The sequence below is a fragment of the Giraffa tippelskirchi genome, chromosome 12 (genome assembly GCF_054371585.1).
Source record: "Giraffa tippelskirchi isolate mGirTip1 chromosome 12, T2T-mGirTip1v1.2.pri, whole genome shotgun sequence".
Taxonomy (NCBI): domain Eukaryota; kingdom Metazoa; phylum Chordata; class Mammalia; order Artiodactyla; family Giraffidae; genus Giraffa; species Giraffa tippelskirchi.
Genome location: NC_137286.1, coordinates 41,629,358 through 41,648,056, shown reverse-complemented (window position 1 = coordinate 41,648,056; position 18,699 = coordinate 41,629,358). Strand labels below are relative to the sequence as shown.

Here is an 18,699-nt window from a genome sequence, read left to right as displayed (position 1 = left end):
CTGAAGGTTTAGAATTTGTTTTGTTTTTAACATGTGTGCTTGTTGTTATTCTAAGAGACAGCAGATACTTAGAATGGTTTGGCCATGACTGATCTATTGCACACGCGTTGATTTAAACACAGAAGGGGGTCTAGAAAGAACCAGCAAAAGTGTAAGCATTGTGACCTCTGGGACAGTGACTGGAGATGGCCTTCATAGACAGAAGGAAGGGGTGGGGCTAGCAGAGATGTTAACTACCATGGTTTGAGCGGATGCTCTTCTGTATATTTTATGTTTAAAAATTTTAATTTATAAGATTAAAAGCATAAAATGATATGGAGAACTTTGTATCAAAAATTTTAAAACTTAGATTAAAAAGGAAAAGTTTCAAGAAAAATATAATTTACCAAAACTTGCTTAAGAGGAATTAAAAATATGAGCTTATACCCATTAAAAATCATTAGAAAAAATCTTCCCACACAAATAAAGCAGGCTGGAAAAATTTTTCCAAATGTTAAAAGAAAAAATAATTGGATATATATGCAAACTTGTCTAGTGCACAGAAAAGAGGGACATTCAGTTTATTGGGCTAGCACAATCTGGCAAGTTCAAATGAAAAATGACAATATAAAAAAATAATATGATGGAGCCAGTCTCCTTCACGCAGTTAGTTCCACGACATCCTAAATAAAATACGAGCGGGGCTACCCTGGTGGCTCAGTGGTAAAGAATCCACATGCCAATGCAGTAGACACAGTTTCAATCCCTGGGTCAGGAAGATCCCCTGGAGAAGGGAATGGCAACTGTATTGAGCCCGAGTATTCTTAACTGGGAAACCCCATGGACACATAAGCCTGGTGGACTAACAGTCCATGGGGTCGCAAAAAGTCAGACATTACTGGAGTGGGTTTCCGTGTCCTCCTCCAAGGAATCTTCCCCACCCCACTTTATTACAGGGCAGGGTGCAGGGTGTTGTGGGCTCTGACTCTTAACTCTGCCACTTACCTGCTGGATGACCTGGGGTGGGCTGCTTGCCCTCTCTGGGCCCCGGAGCTGAGCATCTCCATGGAAGTTGCCCTCATCTACTGTGTTTTGAGGTATTTCTTTCCATGCCCATCCCTACGGACCCTTCTTTCCTTGTGCAGGAGGGCCATTGTGTCTGAGTTGGCGGGAGGGTGCAGCTCTCACCTCTCTCTCCCCAGCTTCCTTGCCTCCAGCCTGCTGCGTTTCCGAGCCGACCGAGCACAAGACAGGCCTTGGCCCGCTGCCCTGGCTGTGGCCACTCCAGACCTGAGTTGTACCTGGGCTCACACTGGCTTCAGCACCCCAGACCTCACGTGAACCAGCTCACAAGGCTTGGGGCTCAGCTCTCAGCTCCCCCATTTCAGTTTGGGTCCATCACTCTGCCTGGCTCTTCTGGGATTTTACCCTGCTCTGAACCCAAGCGTCCCAACCCCTTCTGCCAGCCAGCTGCCCCGTGGGCTCCCGAGGACACCAGCTATCTCTTCTGAGGCTGGGCACACATGATTGTGCCTCCCTGGACACTATGCTGGGCTAGAGGTGACCCCCCTCCAGGGATCACCTTGGAGGGGGTCACTGCTCCTTTTCTGAAGATCAGTCTCCACTGCCCCTCCTTTCCATCCCTGGTCTCTGGCTGGGGGTTGCCATGGGCCTTGCACGCACCTCTCAGCATTTGAGAAGCCCTCAACTCGGGGTGAATTCCACACTCCCTTGATTCAGATGGGTTAGAAATGATGGCAACTGAAACTCCACACAGGGTCCCAGATTAGATGGCCTTACTCAAGGCCATCACTGATCCTACCTGTCCTGTGATCAGACCCTATCGTTTCAGTACCCCACACCCTCAAGGTGGAGAGGCTACTCCTGGCTGAGCACCCAAGCGTGACTCCCCCTCCCCGATCCAGGGAAATTAATCTTCAATTATCAGGAAATTCATTGTCAATAACCCTCTTCCAACACCTTCCCATGGGGCAGGGATAGAAGCTCCTGGGCTGAGCATGTCTGATTTCATGGCTCAGAGAGTAGGAGATTCCATTTCCTAAAGGACATGCCAGCCCTCTCCCCTGTTCCTTCCCAGTTCAGGACCTGGAAGGGGTGACTTTCATGCTGGGATTTTTCTCCAGGGGTCCCGCTGAATAATGTATCTTTGGCTCTAAGCCTCAGATAACTTGGAATATGTGGGCCAAATGGTCTCAGTGTACATGACTGAAGTGTTTTCCACCATTTAATTCTTTCTCTCTCTTTTTTAAAGATTTTATTTTATTTTTAATTTTACTTATTTACTGGCTGTGCTGGGTCTTCATTGCTTTGTGGACTTTTCTCTAGTTGTGTTGCATGGGCTTCTCATTGCGTAGGCATCTCTTGTAGCAGAGCTCGGGCTCTAGGGCTCGAGGGCTTCAGTAGTTGCAGCACATGGGCTCATTCGTTGTGACGTATGGGTTTTGTTGCTTCGTGGTACGTGGGATCTCCTCGGATCAGGGATGGGACCTGTGTCTCCTGCATTGGCAGGTGGATTCTTTACCACTGAGCCACCAGGGAAGCCCCGCCAACCATTTCTTTAGTGCTGATAACTTACTCCTTGTGTGACCACAGTGGTTTCTAGTGGGTGACACCTTCCTGGGTTTAGCAGAAAGCCAGGAGTCAGGATATTTTTGTTGATGGAGACTGCACAGTGTTCTGAGAGGGCCCTGTGACCTGAAGGTGGAGAGCACTGGGGGTGGGAGTGGGGGATGGGAAGGGCATGGTTAACAGGGGCCCCAGAGGGTGGGTGATGCCCATCATCTCCCACAACAGTCCCAAGGCAAGGGGTCCCATGACAACTCACAGCACTGTCTAGACGACGCTGGGCCCAGCGCTTATCACCCGGGAGGATGACTCATGGCGTCTGGGCCTTGTTAACCTGTTCACATGAGTCATCTGAGCCCCCACGGGCCTCGGATCCCTCAACTGTAAAATAGGAATGAAGGCAATCACCCTGGCTGCCTCCCAGGGATGTGAGGGCTGAATCCGAGAGCCAAAGGTAGACCGTACAGCACCCGCCCCCTGTACCACCGTATTGCTTTGTGCAGCCGAAAGGTTCTCTGCCTCCTGATGGTGGAGCCATCATCCTTGAGAACAGCACTGCCCACGTGGGGGTCGCTCACAGTGCCTAAACTGGAAATCCCTGGGAACCCTTCTAAAATCCTGCTGTCAAAAAGCAGGTATCCAGGCACTTGCCTGGTGGTCCACTGGGGGTTTAAGACTTCATGCTTTCAGTCCAGGGGGTGCAGGTTCTATCCCTGGTAAGGGAACTAAGATCCTGTATGCTGCTCAGCACAGCCATAAAGTTAAAATTAAAAAAAGACTGGTTAACTGCAAGTCCTCATGTCCGTGGCATTAGAGGAACCACCTGATACATTCCTATCAGGATGGGTCTCCCAGCCCTGCACTCTAGTTGGGATGCCGAGGGGGCTGGCACAATGGCTGGGGGAAATTCCTGGAAGCCTCCTACACCGTGACAGCCCACAGTGACTTCACATCAGATCGACAGTGAACCTCACTATCACAAACTAAATGTACCCCCAACTCAAGTTCTCCTTGGTTTGAACCCCAAAATGTGTGCTTCAGTCCTTGCAAGGTGGGCCTGGGGTGTTTTGAGGAATCTAGACATATTTTTTAAGATTTGGAAGAGGAACTCAAACACTGAGACAAGATGCAAAAGTTTATTGAAAAAGTTGAGATGGATCAAAATACCATTTTAACTGTAGTTTGAAAAGACATTTTGGAATGTTTCCATAAAACAAATAAGAAATCACAGACTCCCGATTTGGACACATATGAAGGTATCCTTTTATTGACATCATTCTGTTAGTTAATTAAGAAACTGAGAGAATATTCAAATAAAAATAAATGGACCAAAAGCTCTAAAGATGAGCAACAGAATTAACAGAAATTATTCTGTTAACACTGACTCAATGGACATGAGTTTGAGCAAACTCAGGGAGATACTGAAGGACGGGGATACTGTCTGGCATACTGCAGTCCATGGGGTTGCAGAGTCAGACAAGACTTAGGGGCTTAACAACAGCAACAATTGAGGAGTGAATTAAAGCATATAATTCATTAAGAGGAAGAGATAAATTTTCAACACAGGCAATCAATTCATTCTTGGATGGTTTGATCATCCAATCAATGGAGAGGAGCAATCATATGAACATATTTAGAAAATAAAATTTCTTGCTGATTTGGAATAAATACTGACATTGACAAAGATGACATGAACTTTATAACATGCACTACCAGTATCTATCAGTAACAAAATGGCCATCAATTTAAAGAGAATTTAAGATAAACCTTTGCAAAAGAAAACTGAAATGCCTTGAAATATTATAGTTTATATGTGAAGTATCCTTGATAGAACTTTTCCCAAATAGGTAACAAACCTAAAAATTTATTTGACTTTGCAAACAATAAATTGTGACATTATCAAAACAATAAAATTTTTTCTTCTTACCCACCATGCCAGAGGAAAGGCTGATTTATTTTTATATTCTCTCTAGCAAAAACAACTGATCTCACCCACTTATATCATATGCAGAGGCTATCAGAGATTATGCAGACAAAGGTATTTTAGAGATGTCAGGCATTCTTTTAATAAAATATTATGTTCTATTTATTTACAAAACAGAAACAGACTTACAAACTTAGAGAATGAACTTATGGTTAGCAGAGGGGAAGGATGAAGGGAAGGGATAGTTAGGGAATTTGGGATAGACATGCACACACTGCTCTATTTAAAATGAATAACCAACAAGGACCTCCTGTATAGCACAGGAAATTCTGCTCAATGTTATGTGGCAGGCAGCCTGGATGGGAGGGGAGTTTGAGGGAAAATGGATACATGTATATGTATGACTGAGTTCCTGAGCTGATTGTTAATCAGCTATACTCCAATATAAAATAAAAAGTTGAAAAAGAATCAAAAAACAGCAAAAATTACGAAAAGATGTAATATAAGTAACACTTCACTAAAAAGATAGAATGTAGTAAAATATTTTATGTTACACTTAACCCTCTAGTTATTATATATATAATTATTATTACATGGTATAATAACTAGGGATTTAAGTTAGGTTTTTAGTGGTGAAAACCTAAAAAAGCCTAAATTATGTTTGTAGTGGTGAAGACTTAAAAAAAATTATGTTCTGATTTTTTGTGAAGCTGGTAAGATTTTCCAGCTTTAAATAAATCATACTTTATTGTGATTTCTTTTCTCACTCTAAATCAATAGTATATTTTGTACTCAAATTTGGTTTTGTATTCTACTTAAGAGGTTTCCCACTCTCCCCCAACCCCCACCCCCCACCCCCCACTGGCCAGGAACACACACACCACCCTGTGATCTTCCCGTGAAAACCAGAAGTGCCTAAACTAGTCTTTCCTGAACCTAGGCCAATTTCTAAGCCAGTCTCTCGGCATTCCCCGAGTCCCCAGAAGAGGAAAAGTCCTCTGCTCTGAGTCCCCACAGGACCACAGAGGCCCCTCTATCACTGCCTCTCGCTTGGTGTAGTATTTAGGTGCTCCTGCCGTCCCCAAGGGCAACAGAGGCATCTTACAGCGTTTCTAGCCCCACCCAGCCCAGGGCCTGGCCCTGAACAGAGCCTCTGTACCCCTGCCCCTTCAGCAGGGACCCCTCTGACCTTCCAGGAACTTTGGTATCATTTTTCTCTTCTCATCTTGTTCTCTGGAAAAGATTGGCTACTCATTCACTCTGGGATTCCACTATCTGACGTCTTATTTTAGATTAAAGCATGTTCCAGCGATTTTAGCCCCAAGGATGGACATTCTTGGTGGTGACCTTGCAGGCATGGTGAGTTGGGGAGGGGTTTGGGACCTTAGTAGCTTTCTTCCTGATTCAGGCATTTAGCTTCTGGGAGTCTGTCTGTTGACTGATGTCAGGAAGAGCACGGCTGTGGATGGCCAGGTAGGAGGGAGGGAAGGAAGAACTGAGCCTGTGTGGAGGGGTGGAGGGACGTCCTCAAGGGGCAGGGCAGTGACTGGATCACAGGTGTAAGCCTGGAGGGTGGGGGGTGCTTTGGAAGTACTTCCACTGCTTTTGCCTTTCATGTCAAGTTTTTCCAGAGAAACTGGGAGTCCCTGAGTATAGCTGGCTTATTTTTTCTCTCTTAAACAGATCATTTGAGCCTCAGTTTTCTCATCTGTAAAATGGGGTGGTAACTCTTACAGTGCTGAGCCCTCGGAGAAGAGGATTAAACAACAAATGTGACCATGTGACCACAGTGACAAGCCCTGGGGCAAAGCAGGTGCTCACCTAACACGTGTTGCAGCTGCTGTTGACCCAGCACTGGCCTGAGGTCAGAACACCTGTCTGGTTTGAGTTCCAGCTCTGGCCCTGCTGGCTGGGGGCCTCCCCAAAATTTCTCCAGGTTATCAAAGGACTATGTGCTTTTGCCTGTTTGGAAACTATAAAGGGTCTGATGCTGCACAGATACTTTTTTAGTATATTATTTACTTATTTATTTTTCATTGCTTTGGGTCTTCGTTGCTGCGTGTGGGCTTTCTCTTGTTGCAAAGCACAGTCTCTAGGCTCACGGGCTTCAGATGCAGATCAAGAGGGGTATGTCTTTGGAGCACCTTTAATTTTCCAGGATGTTTGTTAACTTCAGCCGTCTAACACATGGTGCAGGCACCACCTAGTGGTGAAAAAGGGCTGTGGCAGTTGAAGAGATGCTCACCTATTAGTATTTCCCCAGGTGTAGGAGGCAAAGGTGAGGCTGAATGCAGGTGACCCCACCTTTTGGCCAGGATGACAAGTCTCTAAATACAGCTATTAAGAGGCATGGGGAGAAATATGCCCCTTGGTTCCGCCAGTATACGCTGTGTGACCTTGGCCCAGTACCTTTCCCTCTGTGGGTCTCAGCTTCCCCATCTGTAACCTGAGGGAGGTGAATGAATGTGGGGACTGTGGATCTGTGGTGGGATATTTTGTGAAGTCCTTGAAATTTAAAGAAAAATTTGCACGTATGTGTGAGTGAGGGTCTAGTTCTTTAATCGCTTAATGTTTTTTTTTTGGCCATGTATCATGGCATATGGGATCTTAGTTCCCCAACCAGGGACTGAATTTGCACTCCCTGCACTAACCACTGGACCACCAGGGAAAGTCCCAATGGGTTTTTTTTTTTAATTTAAATAAAGCAGCAGATGGAATGGCTTTATTTTATTCATTTATTTATTTTGGCTGTACTGCACAGCATGCAAAAATCTTAATTCCCCACTGACTGGGGATCAAACCTGTGCTGTCTGCAGTGAAAGGATTCCTAATCACTGGACTGCCAGGGAAGTCTTGGGCTGGGGTCCTAACCATGTCCTGCAGTCAGCACAGGCTGGGCTTTTAGAACTGATGGGGAGGGGAGTTCTTGAAGGTGGCTCAGGCCTCACTCAGAGCCAGGATGCTGCTGCTGCTAAGAAGCAGTGAGATTGACGCCCTGGCCCAGCTCCCAGGCTGGCCTTCTTGCCAACCCATCAGCCTAAAACTGCCCGCTGACTCTACTGGGAGGGGTCATTTCCTGGGGTGGGGATGGTGACTCAGGATCTGACCCAGACATCCCGCAGACCACACCCTGCTCCGCTCAGTTGCTGGTTTGAGAGTCCACCTGCCCAGAAGTTCTCACCTCCTCTTTGCTCCCCTAGGGCCTCAGACTGCCCCTGCCTGCATCAGGGCACACCCACCTGCCACCTGCCCTCTCTGTGCTCCCAACCCCATGGGCAGTGACAGCCACTACCACTCACCTGGCTCACTCTCCCAAGCCAGCCTTCTGCACCTGGCAATTTCCTGGACACTACAGAAAACCGTCAAACTTTCGGACGTCCTGCTTCTCTTTAGAGACAAAGCCTGAGGGATCCAGGGGCATGTGGACACCCTGCTTTCCCGTCTAGAACAGGGCCTTCCTGTAGGCCTTCCACCTCTTCAACAAAAACTGCCTGTCCCCACCCCAAATTCCCCCTCCCACCTATTGATTTAGTGAGGAAGAGACTCATTTAGTGATGGTTGAAGCCCAAGCAATTTGCCCAAGGTAACTAGCTGGTCAGTGGTGCAGCTGGGAGTTGATCCCAGGGAGATTCAGTTCAGAGACCACTGTGCTCAGTCATAGAAAGAGTGGATTGTAGGTTCCAAGTGATGTCTGCTTGGGCTTCCCTGATAGCTCAGTTGGTAAAAAAAATCTGCCTGCAATGGAGGAGACCCCGGTTCAATTCCTGGGTTGGAAAGATCCCCTGGAGAAGGGAAAAGCTACCCACTCCAATATTCTGGCCTGGAGAATTCCATGGACTCTATTGTCAATGGGGTCTCGAAGAGTCAGACATGCCTGAACGTGCTTGTCTTCAATAGCTGGACTGGTTTCCAGCCCACTTGGAAGGATCTACATCACATGTGTGTTGGCCGTTGGGGGTATGTTTGTGGGGATACATGATGGATGTGTCAAGGGCTACAAAAGTCACAGGTAAACATTATGCATCCCTAAAGCATCAGTATAACTTGAGGATCTGGGAAAACATTTTATACCAAAATAAGGATATATTGTGTGTGTGTGTGTGTGTGTGTGTGTGTGTGTGTGTGTGTGTGTGTATGTGCTCAATCATGTCCAACTCTTTGTGACCCCATGAACTGCAGCCAGCCATGCTCCTCTATCCATGGGATTTCCCAGGCAAGAATACTGGACTGGGTTGCCAGTTCCTCCTCCAGGGGGATCTTCTCAACCCAAGGACTGAACCTGCTTCTCTTGCATCTCCTGCATTGGCAGGTGGATTCTTTACCACTGTGCCACCTGGGAAGCTCTCCAAAAGTGCATAAATATTTAAAACAACAGATTTCAATATAAATATTCTCCAGGGAGGTTGGGGCTCTTCTGAATATCTCTTTTACGTCCCCTGGAGAGTACAAATTCTTTTCCTCCCCATATGCTTCCAGTGGAAAAGTCTGGAGCCACTGTGTGCACTCAAAAATGTTACTACACAGTCATTCCTCACTGTCCCCAGGATAAATATGAACAACAACACTGATGTCCAGAGCCCTGGTTTACTGCATATGAGCCTGTACACTCATGCTAAGTCGCTTCAGTCGTGTCCAATTCTTTGTGACCCTATGGACTGTAGCCTGCCCGCCAGGCTTCTCTGTCCATGGGATTCTCCAGGCAGGAATACTGGAGTGGGTTGCCGTGTCCTCTTCCAGGGGATCTTCCTGACCCAGGGATTGAACCTGTGTATCTTACATCTCCTGCATTGGCAGGTGGGTTCTTTACCACTAGCACCACGCTGGAAGCCCTTATGAGCCTGTGCTGTTGTCCAAGTCGGAGGCTCACAGATCCTGACTTCACTGTCCAGCTTGTTAAGAACTGCACTCAGCTTCATGGTGTTTGTAGATTACATCAGAGTGCCTTCCACCTCCTCCCAAGTTGTGGCTGAAGTCTGGTGATTGGCTCTGACCGCCTTCCAGATGACATCTGCCCTGTCATCAGTAGTCTTTGGTTAGAGTCGTCAAACTGGTTTCCAGCCCACCTGGAAGGATCTACATCACCCCTAACATCTTGGTAAGGTTGTTGCATTATGTGCCTCCCTGAATTCTGGATGAAAAGTATCTCCAGCAAATTCCCAACTAATCTATGAAGCCTATGAAATAAAGGAAAGAAATCGAGCCTGGAATAATCTCTTTCCGGTAAGATCCTTTTCCCTCTTGGAGTTTTCTCCTGGCTTCCAGTTCACTTGCTCCACAGTCCATGTCCCTCCCATGGATTGTAGCTGGTGGGCTGCAGTCTATGGGGTTGTAAAGAGTGGGATACACAGAGTGGCTGGAAAGCAACAACAGCAGCAACAACTCTTCTTGTTCTAACTATATGAAGTTGGGTGAGGCCAGATGCAGAGCAAAGAAACCAAAAAAAAAAAAAAGAGGCTTACAACTTTATAATTTTATACTCAATTCCCTGGAAAGGACACCCCATGCCAAGCAGAGCTGCCCAGAGGAGGCATGGGTTTGTTCACAAAGCAGAGGGAAAGACAGGAGCTGAGGGCGAGCACAATCATCGAACTAAGGAGATGGGAATACCAGACCATCTGACCTGTCTCTTGAGAAACCTGTATGCAGGTCAGGAAGCAACAGTTAGAACTGAACATGGAACAACAGACTGGTTCCAAATAGGAAAAGGAGTACGTCAAGGCTGTATATTGTCACCCTGCTTATTTAATTTATATGCAGAGTACATCATGAGAAACGCTGAGCTGGAAGAAACACAAGCTGGAATCAAGATTGCTGGGAGAAATATCAATAATCTCAGATATGCAGATGACACCACCCTTATGGCAGAAAGTGAAGAAGAACTAAAGAGCCTCTTGATGAAAGTGAAAGAGGAGAGGGGAAAGTTGGCTTAAAGCTCAACGTTCAGAAAACTAAGATCATGGCATCTGGTCCCATCACTTCATGGGAAATAGATGCGAAACAGTGGAAACAGTGTCAGACTTTATTTTTTGGGGCTCCAAAATCACTGCTGATGGTGATTGCAGCCATGAAATTAAAAGATGCTTACTCCTTGGAAGGAAGGTTATGGCCAACCTAGATAGCATATTTAAAAGCAGAGACATTACTTTGCCAACAAAAGTCCGTCTAGTCAAGGCTATGGTTTTTCCAGTGGTCATGTATGGATGTGAGAGTTGGACGGTGAAGAAAGCTGAGTGCCGTAGAATTGATGCTTTTGAACTGTGGTGTTGAAGAAGACTCTTGAGAGTCCCTTGGACTGCAAAGAGATCCAATCAATCCATCCTAAAGGAGATCAGTCCTGGGTGTTCATTGGAAGGACTGATGTTGAAGCTGAAACTCCAATACTTTGGCCACCTCATGTGAAGAGCTGACTCATTGGAAAAGACCCTAATGCTGGGTAGGATTGGGGGCAGGAGGAGAAGGGGACGACAGAGGATGAGATGGTTGGATGGCATCACTGACTCGATGGACATGGGTTTGGGTAGACTCCGGGAGTTGGCCGCTTTGAAGCTGCTGCTGAGAATGGGCAGAGAGGCCTGGCGTGCTGCAATTCATTGGGTCGCAAAGAGTCAGACACGACTGAGTGACTGAACTGAACTGAACTGGGGGCGAGCACCCTGATCCTGGTCTCCTCGGGAAGGAGTGAGTGGGCCAGCCAGGGTGAGTGAGCTTGAGGTTGGCTCTGCTTAAAAATGGCGCCCCCGAGAAGTTCATGTTCGCTGTGGGGGTCTGGGTCCATGTGTAAAATAGATAGCTAGTGGGAAGCTGCTGTATAGCCCAGGGAGCTTAGCTCGGTGCTCTGTGATGACCTAGAGGGGTGGGATGGGGGGTGGGGAGAGGTCCAGGAGGGAGGAGATATATGTGCACATATAGCTGATTTACTCATTGTACAGCAGAAACTAACACAACATTGTAAAGCAACTACTCCCTCAATTTAAAAAATAAATTATAAAAAAAAGATAATGTCTCCAGCTGTTTTAGGGTGAACCAGGGTTTACTTGGGGGACAGCTTGTGGCCACTTTATAGATGTTAAAGATCAATTTAGAGACTAAAAGTCTAGTTCACACACACTTCAATGCTGGTAACCTGCTGAAACAAAGCCCAAATCTCATGGTCTTGCTTTTGAGTCATCTGGGATTTGGTCCTATGTGATGATCAGGGAAGAGATGGTCTTCAGCTAGGGCGAGGAATTCAAACACATCTGTGTGGATTCTACTGGCTCGCCAGACCACGGGGCTGGGGGAAGTGGTGGTGGAGACCTCCTCCTTTGAGGTGGGACTGCCCCTTCCCACGGCCAGGCTCTGAGCTACCTGTCCACGGAGGAGATGCGTACCGAGCCCTGGTCTCCTAACAGTGTTGGCAGCACACATGTTTGTGAACTAGGATGGGGGGTGGGGATGGGTAGAACCCTGATTCCTAACCCAGTCCCTTGATCACACAGGCGAGGCCTAATATTTACCAAATGCATCAGAGTTCCCTCTGGCAGGAAGCAAGAGGGGGAGCCTGCATGGGTTAAGACAGAGCAGGTGATCTGCATTTTGATCATCGTTTAAAAACGTGGGGAGGGCAAAGCTTTCAGCCAGTAGTGTGTTCTGAAGGGAGAGGCCGCTTTGAAGCTGCTGCTGAGAATGGGCAGTGATTATGAAAAGCAGCGGTGGGCTAAACCAGTGCGTTTGATGTTAATTAGCTCTTCATTAGGACAGGGGCCTCGACCTCCGGGAGCTGGGGGATGAGGGACTGAGTCTCCCTGGCAACGATACCCTGACTGGAAGGCGGGATCCTGGGGCAGATGGAGAAGGCAAAGCTGTGGATCTTTCTCCATCTTTCCCACCTTGAGCCTGGGGAGGGAAGCCTGTGGTATGATGTCACAGAGCCCACCTGGGAGGGTTCTGAGTGACCCCCATATCAGTGTCCTCCTGCCATCAGCTGGTGGAGTTCTAGCATCCCCAGGACAAAGTCCCTGTAGCCCTGAAGACTGGACATCAGAGAAACACAGTCTGAGATGGCTCTGGCTCTAGGAAGAGAGTTAAAGTAAGTTTTCCAACCCAGGTTGAGTTAACTAGGTATGAAAATGTGAAAGTGTTAGTTGCTCAGTCATGTCCGACTCTTTGCAACCCCATGAACTGTAGCCTTCCAGGCTCTTCTGTCCATGGGATTCTCCAGGCAAGAATGCTGAAGTGGGTTGCCATTTCCTCTTCCAGGGGATCTTCCTGACCCACGGATTGAACCCAGGCCTCCTGCATTGAAGGGGGATTCTTTACCATTTGAGCCACCAGGAAAGCCCTAACTAGGTATAGTAACCCCTGAAGTTAGTCCGTTTTACTCCCACAATAACTAGGTCTTTCCAGTCCCTTATTTTTAAATTTCAGGTGACTCTATTTGCATTTCTTTTTGTGAATAGAAACATATACTCTATTTATAAGTTTAATGGCAATTTAATCACTCTAGGAGAAAAAACACATTTGAGCATGCTTTGTCTCTACTTGGGGTCAACATACTTTTTCTGCAAAGGGCTGGATGGTAAATATTTCAGGCTTTGTGGGTTGTAGAATCTCCACTGCAACTGAACTCTGCCTTTGCAGTGTGGAATCAGCCCTAGACGAAGCTTACATAAGTGGGCCTGATGAGTCTGCTGGCACCAGCGTGTTCTTGGAATCACGGTATATGGCAGGTGGCCATTACCAAGAGTGACCAGCAGAAGTCGCTGCTTGGATCCCTGGCCCAGGAAGGAAGGGTGGCAGGTGCAGGCTAGGTGTTTGCAGATCTGGGGGGTACCTGTGGCTGAGGGAGACCGGGAGGGATTATGAAGAATGTAGGCTTCAAGGCTGTAGAGTGTGGGGAGCAGGAGAGGAGGCATGTTTATGATGATATGGACCCCTAATTTCCCAGATGGTGTGGAAATCCATCTATATCTTCTGATGAGACTTTACTAGACATTCAGGTTCAAGTTACACTTACAGAGAGTTGGGGTTTCATAGAACAGCCCCCCACCCCTGCCCATCTCTCAGCCTGCCTCATGCAGTGGGGCCCCCTTAGGTCTCTCTGAGAGGGTTATGGGCCTGCCTGCACTCTCAGGAACCTGGTCCTAGGCTGATGACAGCAGAAATGTTCACTCCCAGGAGGTGGAATGAATTGGGAGACTGGGATTGACACAGATACACCACTATGTATAAAATAGATACCTGATGGGAACTACTGCACAGAACAGGGAACTCTACTCAGTGCTCTGTGGTCACCTAAAAAGGGAAGGAAATCCAAAACAGAGGGGATATGTGTATACATATAGCTGATTCACTTTGCTGTACAGCAGAAACGAACTCAACATTGTAAATCAACTACACTCCAGTAAAAATTAATCTAAAATAAAAAGAAAGGAAGACAGAACAAAAGAAGCTTACCATCCAGGGATATCTGCTGTCATTGGGTTAGCATGTTTCTTTTCTTCTTTCTGCATTATGTTAAAAAAAATTCAGTCCCAATTATATGCCTAATTTGTATCTTTTTGGGGCTAAGTTTAGTATCTTCCATATATTAAAAGTTCTTTGTGAACAGTGTTTTTCCAGAAGAAAATAAAAGTATATGGAGATACACTATACATTAAAAAAAAGAGAGCAATTTTCACTCCCTGCATCAGAAACCCCACCCAGTCTCAGCTTCTCTCAACTCCTCTCCTGATCCCAATAGGCAGATAACATCAGAACACAGCACTGCAGGGTCCCCACACTTCCATACCCTGTGAGGGTCTTAGTTCTGAATAGTTTTCTATGCAGAATGCTCGGCTGAACACTCCAGCTTGAATTTCCCCTCATCAGGCCCTACGGGACTATTTATAGAGGTGCCTCTAACACGGGGCAAAGGTGCTACTTTCCCCTGCATGTCAGCCTCAGAACTCCTGATACCCAATCTTCACAGACACACACACACAGAGCTTCTAAAGAATCGGCAACTTCATGCAAGCCCAGGACAGCAGAAATCCATGGCTGAAAACAGGCTCATGAGAAGAACCACGTGTGCAGAGCAGATGCTGACCCGACCATGAACCCACCTGCAGTCTTCCCTTACAGAATGCTCAGCTGCTTCACTGAAAGCAGTGGTTTTCCACTGGGGCTGCACCATACACTCACCTGGGGAACTCTACAAACTATGGTTGCCTGTGAGCCGCTGTGCAGAGCAATACAGTCAGAGGCTCTCAGACGGCCCTGGGAGCTCACATTTCCCTAGAGTTCCCAAGTGATTCTTTTTTCTTTTTAAGATTTTTGTTTGTTTGTTTTTTGATGTGGACCACTTTTAAAGCCTTTATTGAACTTGTTACAATATTGCTTCTGTTTTATGTTTTGTTTTTTTGGCCTCCAGGCATGTGGCATCTTAGCTTCCTGACCAGGGATTGAACACCCACCTGCTGCATTGGAAGGCAAAGTTTTAACCACTGAGCCACCAGGGAGGTCCCCCCAGGTTATTCTAATGTGTAGCCCAAGTTGAGAACCACCACTTTGAAATGCTGACATCTCCTTATCCCTCCAGGAGATGCTGGGTCATCCTACAGTAACTGATGAATCCCAGTATTTTAGTGGCTATCGTGGAAAAGTTTGGTTTTTTAATCACATTGCATGTCCAGTAAGGGTTGGTGGGGGACTCTTCCCCCATGCAGGAGAGAAGCAGGTGGAGGCACCTTGATTTGCCAAGGACACTGTCTTAAATAGTTGTTTTCCTTGGTTGCCATGGCAACTGAGAGGTTGTGGGGTGGGGCTCTTTTCTGGGACTGGAAATAGCATGTCATTTCCTCTCGAAGCCCATTGGCCAGCATTGGTCACATGATCCCACAGCAGCCAGGACCCTGGAGGAGGGGCCACAGAGCTAGGGGATGTTTGATGAGCAGCTTGTTGGATTTTTTTTTTTTTTTTCGATTCCACCCTCCAACATTGACTTGGCTCTTGCTTTACTGAGGGATCATTCAAGAAGCTATACCAGAAGGAATAAACAAGCAGCCCTAAAAGAGTGGTCAGTTTCATGTCTCCATCACTTGGAGGCATAAAGCTGCATATGTCATTTGGGGCATTTTCTGGCTTCCACAAGTCCCACTGAAGTTTAATAGAAAATCACAGTTTTACTTTGGTCACTTGTATGTACACGCAGCCATTCAAGACTTCCCATGTGTTTGTCATTTCTTGCAGCTGTGGTACACTGTATTAAATATTGTAGCTTTGCAGGGGATATTGACACTTTGCAGGATCAGTTCTGTCTCCCCGCTTTCCTTTTTCAGAATTATCTCATTTTTTCCCATGTATTTATTGTTTCAGAAAGTTTTTAAATAAAAAACTTATAAAACTTGTTTATGATTTTTATTGGTACTGAACATCTTTATAATGTTATCCCTGCTTCCCAGGAGACTGAAGGTACAGAATCTGCCTGCCAGTGCAGGAGATGCAGGTTCAATTCCTGGGTCACAAAGATCCCATGGAGGAGGATTTGGCAACCCACTCTGGTATTCTTGCCTGGGAAATCCCGTGGACAGAGGAGCCTGGTGGGCTATAGTCCATGGGGTCGCAAAGAGTGGGACTGAAGTGACTGAGCATGCACACATTCACTGCCTCAAGAAAATGCTCTGTAATTCTGTTAGTCTTCTATATGCTTCTCAATGAATGTTAGCACTTTTTCTCATAGGTCTTATGTATTTCTTATTAAGTTCCTTTTCTAATATACATACATGTACATGCATATATATGTATATATTATATATATCAATGTATTTAGAATGTGTAGAGGATCTTTTTCCCATCATACTTTCTAACTGAACTATTTCTCTATTAAGGTTAATATTGATTGGTATTTTGGGGTAGATATTTTATTATATAAAGAAAGTATTTTAGGACTTCCCTGGTGGTTCAGTGGCTAAAACTCCATGCTCCCAATGCAGGGGGCCCAGGTTTGATCCCTGGTCAGGGAACTAGATCCCACATGCCACAACTAAGAGTTTGCATGCTGTAACTAAAGATGCTTTGTGCCACAACTAAGACCTAGTGCAGCCAAATATATATATTTACTTATTTATATATATAGTGGCGACAGAGGATGAAATAGTTGGATGGCATCAGCGACTCCATGGACATGAGTTTGAGCAAACTCTGGGAGACAGTGAAGAACAGGGAAACCTGGTGTGCTGCAGTCCATGGGGTCGCAAATAGTCGGACACGACTTAGCGACTGAACAACAACAATATATGTATGTATATGTATATATATAAATATATTAGCCATGATTGTTGGTTGAATGAATGAATGTCATGGCCTAGTTTTTTTTTAAATAAGAGGAACCCTCCTTACCCCTATTCTCAGAGCACACACCCTCTGCGGCTTTGCTGGTGGCCACTGGCCATGCTGCTCAGCCACCTGGCACCAGGAGTCATGGGCCCTGAGAGCGGTGGGGGCAGGACCCTGGAGGGGACGCCTGCAGGAAGCCCGCTGCTTCAGGACCACTGGGAAATGCAGTGTGTGGCCTTGGTTCCTGCCAAAGATGAGAGGGAGAGTGTGGAAGGCAGGCCCTTCCACAGAACAGAAAGAACAGGAAGGACAAGAGGAAGGGGCAGGGGAGGAGGAGGGAGGAGCAGACGGGCCCTCCTTGCCCTCACAGGGCTATTTCAAGGGTGCTAACTTCTTGGCTATTTGGGGAAGCTTTGCTAGCCGATTCACTATCTCCACTGTCTGGGGCCTCACCAGCCTGTGACTATAGAAGAAGGTCACATGCCTCTTCACTGTTCAGAGTAAAATAGGATTGAGATCCCCAGCCTTTGGTGTCAGGACAAAACCCCTGAAGGAGTCCAGGGGCCCTATTTCTGAGAGCTCCCCTGGCTGTGCCAAGGGCATGGTTAGTCAAGGCCCAGTCCCCTCTTTCCTTTGCCCTTTTCTGCCTCTGACGCCTGTGACCTTGGGTGGGCTCCCTCTTTTGGGGCTCGGTCATTCCAGTGATTCTCCTCTTCCAGTGCCCTGCTCTTAGGGGACAGGACCTCGACTTCCCCTTGGCTCCTCAGGCCCTTCCCTCAGTTTTCTACGACACAGTGGACCCTTGGCCCTAGTCTTTAATGAAGCTTTACTGACAGTTGAGAGTGAATGAATGAGAAGCCCAGACCAGTAGGAGCTTGCAAAGATGGCTCTCCTTCCTTTTTTTAAAGATATTTTTTATGTGGACCATTTTCAAAGTCTTTATTGAACTTGTTACAATATTGCTTGTGTTTTATGTTTTGGTTTTTATGTTTTGGGGGTTTTTGGCTGCAAGGCAAATAAGATCTTTGCTCCCCAACCAGGGATCAAACCAGCACCCCCTGCTTTGGAAGGCACAGTCTTAACCACTGGACAACCAGGCTCATCCCTGTGTGACCTTTTCTAACCCAGCCTGGAAGCCACTTAGTATCTCTTCCACCTCATTTTCTTCCTTGAGGAAAGCCAGGATTACCATCCTGCCCACTCACCACCCGCCACCCCAGGGGCAGGCCATGGACTCTACCGCTTGGTGGGGCAAATGTCAGAGAATTTGAGGACTTATTTTAGAACCATGACACTCTCCAGACAATTGGACTGATAATACCATTTCATATAGAATGGACGCACCCTAGTTTATTTAACCAAACTTTCCTAGTAGTTATTTTGATTATTCTGTATTTTTTCTGGCTGCGATCTGCATCTCTGTGCATGTTGTTGCTGTTGTTTAGTCATTCAGTTGTGTCTGAGTCTTTGGAACCCTATGGACTATAGTCTGCCAGGCTCCTCTGTCCATGGAATTCTCCAGGCAAGAATATTGGAGTAGGTTGTCATTTCCTTCTTGAGGGGATCTCGCCCACCCAGCGATTCAACCAGTGTCTTCTGCATTGGCAGGTATATTCTTTACCACAGCCATCTGGGAAGCCCATCTCTGTGCATCATCTACACTATTTTCTAGGAGGAGGGGGTGCCAAGAAGGGAGCTTGAAGGATCAAATGGTAGGTACATTTTAATTCACTTTGAAGTTTTCACTTTAAAATGTGTTGTTTATAGAAAGCATATGATAAAAATTAAAATACCTTGTCTTCAATATATTTGAAGACATCCTGAGAAGCAAGGAAAACAAAAGTATCCTGTCTTAATAGGATATGTTGTTTTGTTTTTTAAAGCTCTTTGAAGACATGAGAAGATTTCCACTTTCC

General features: G+C 46.4%; 1 protein-coding gene across 9 annotated transcripts in view; it reads left to right on the top strand.

The window, feature by feature from the left end:
• ANKRD34C (ankyrin repeat domain 34C) overlaps positions 1–18,699 on the top strand; it is a 104,301-nt gene that overhangs the window by 11,462 nt on the left and 74,140 nt on the right. For 6 of the 9 annotated variants that reach the window (XR_014070359.1, XR_014070360.1, XR_014070358.1 and 3 more), the window contains exons 1-2: positions 12,418–12,557; positions 18,392–18,495. The exons of 1 other annotated variant lie outside the window; for it this stretch is intronic. The gene's annotated coding sequence lies outside the window, so the exon portion shown is untranslated. Of the gene's footprint in view, positions 1–12,406; positions 12,558–18,391; positions 18,496–18,699 lie in introns of those variants that run through there. 2 more of the 9 variants (XM_081546693.1, XR_014070356.1) reach the window with 2 other exon arrangements.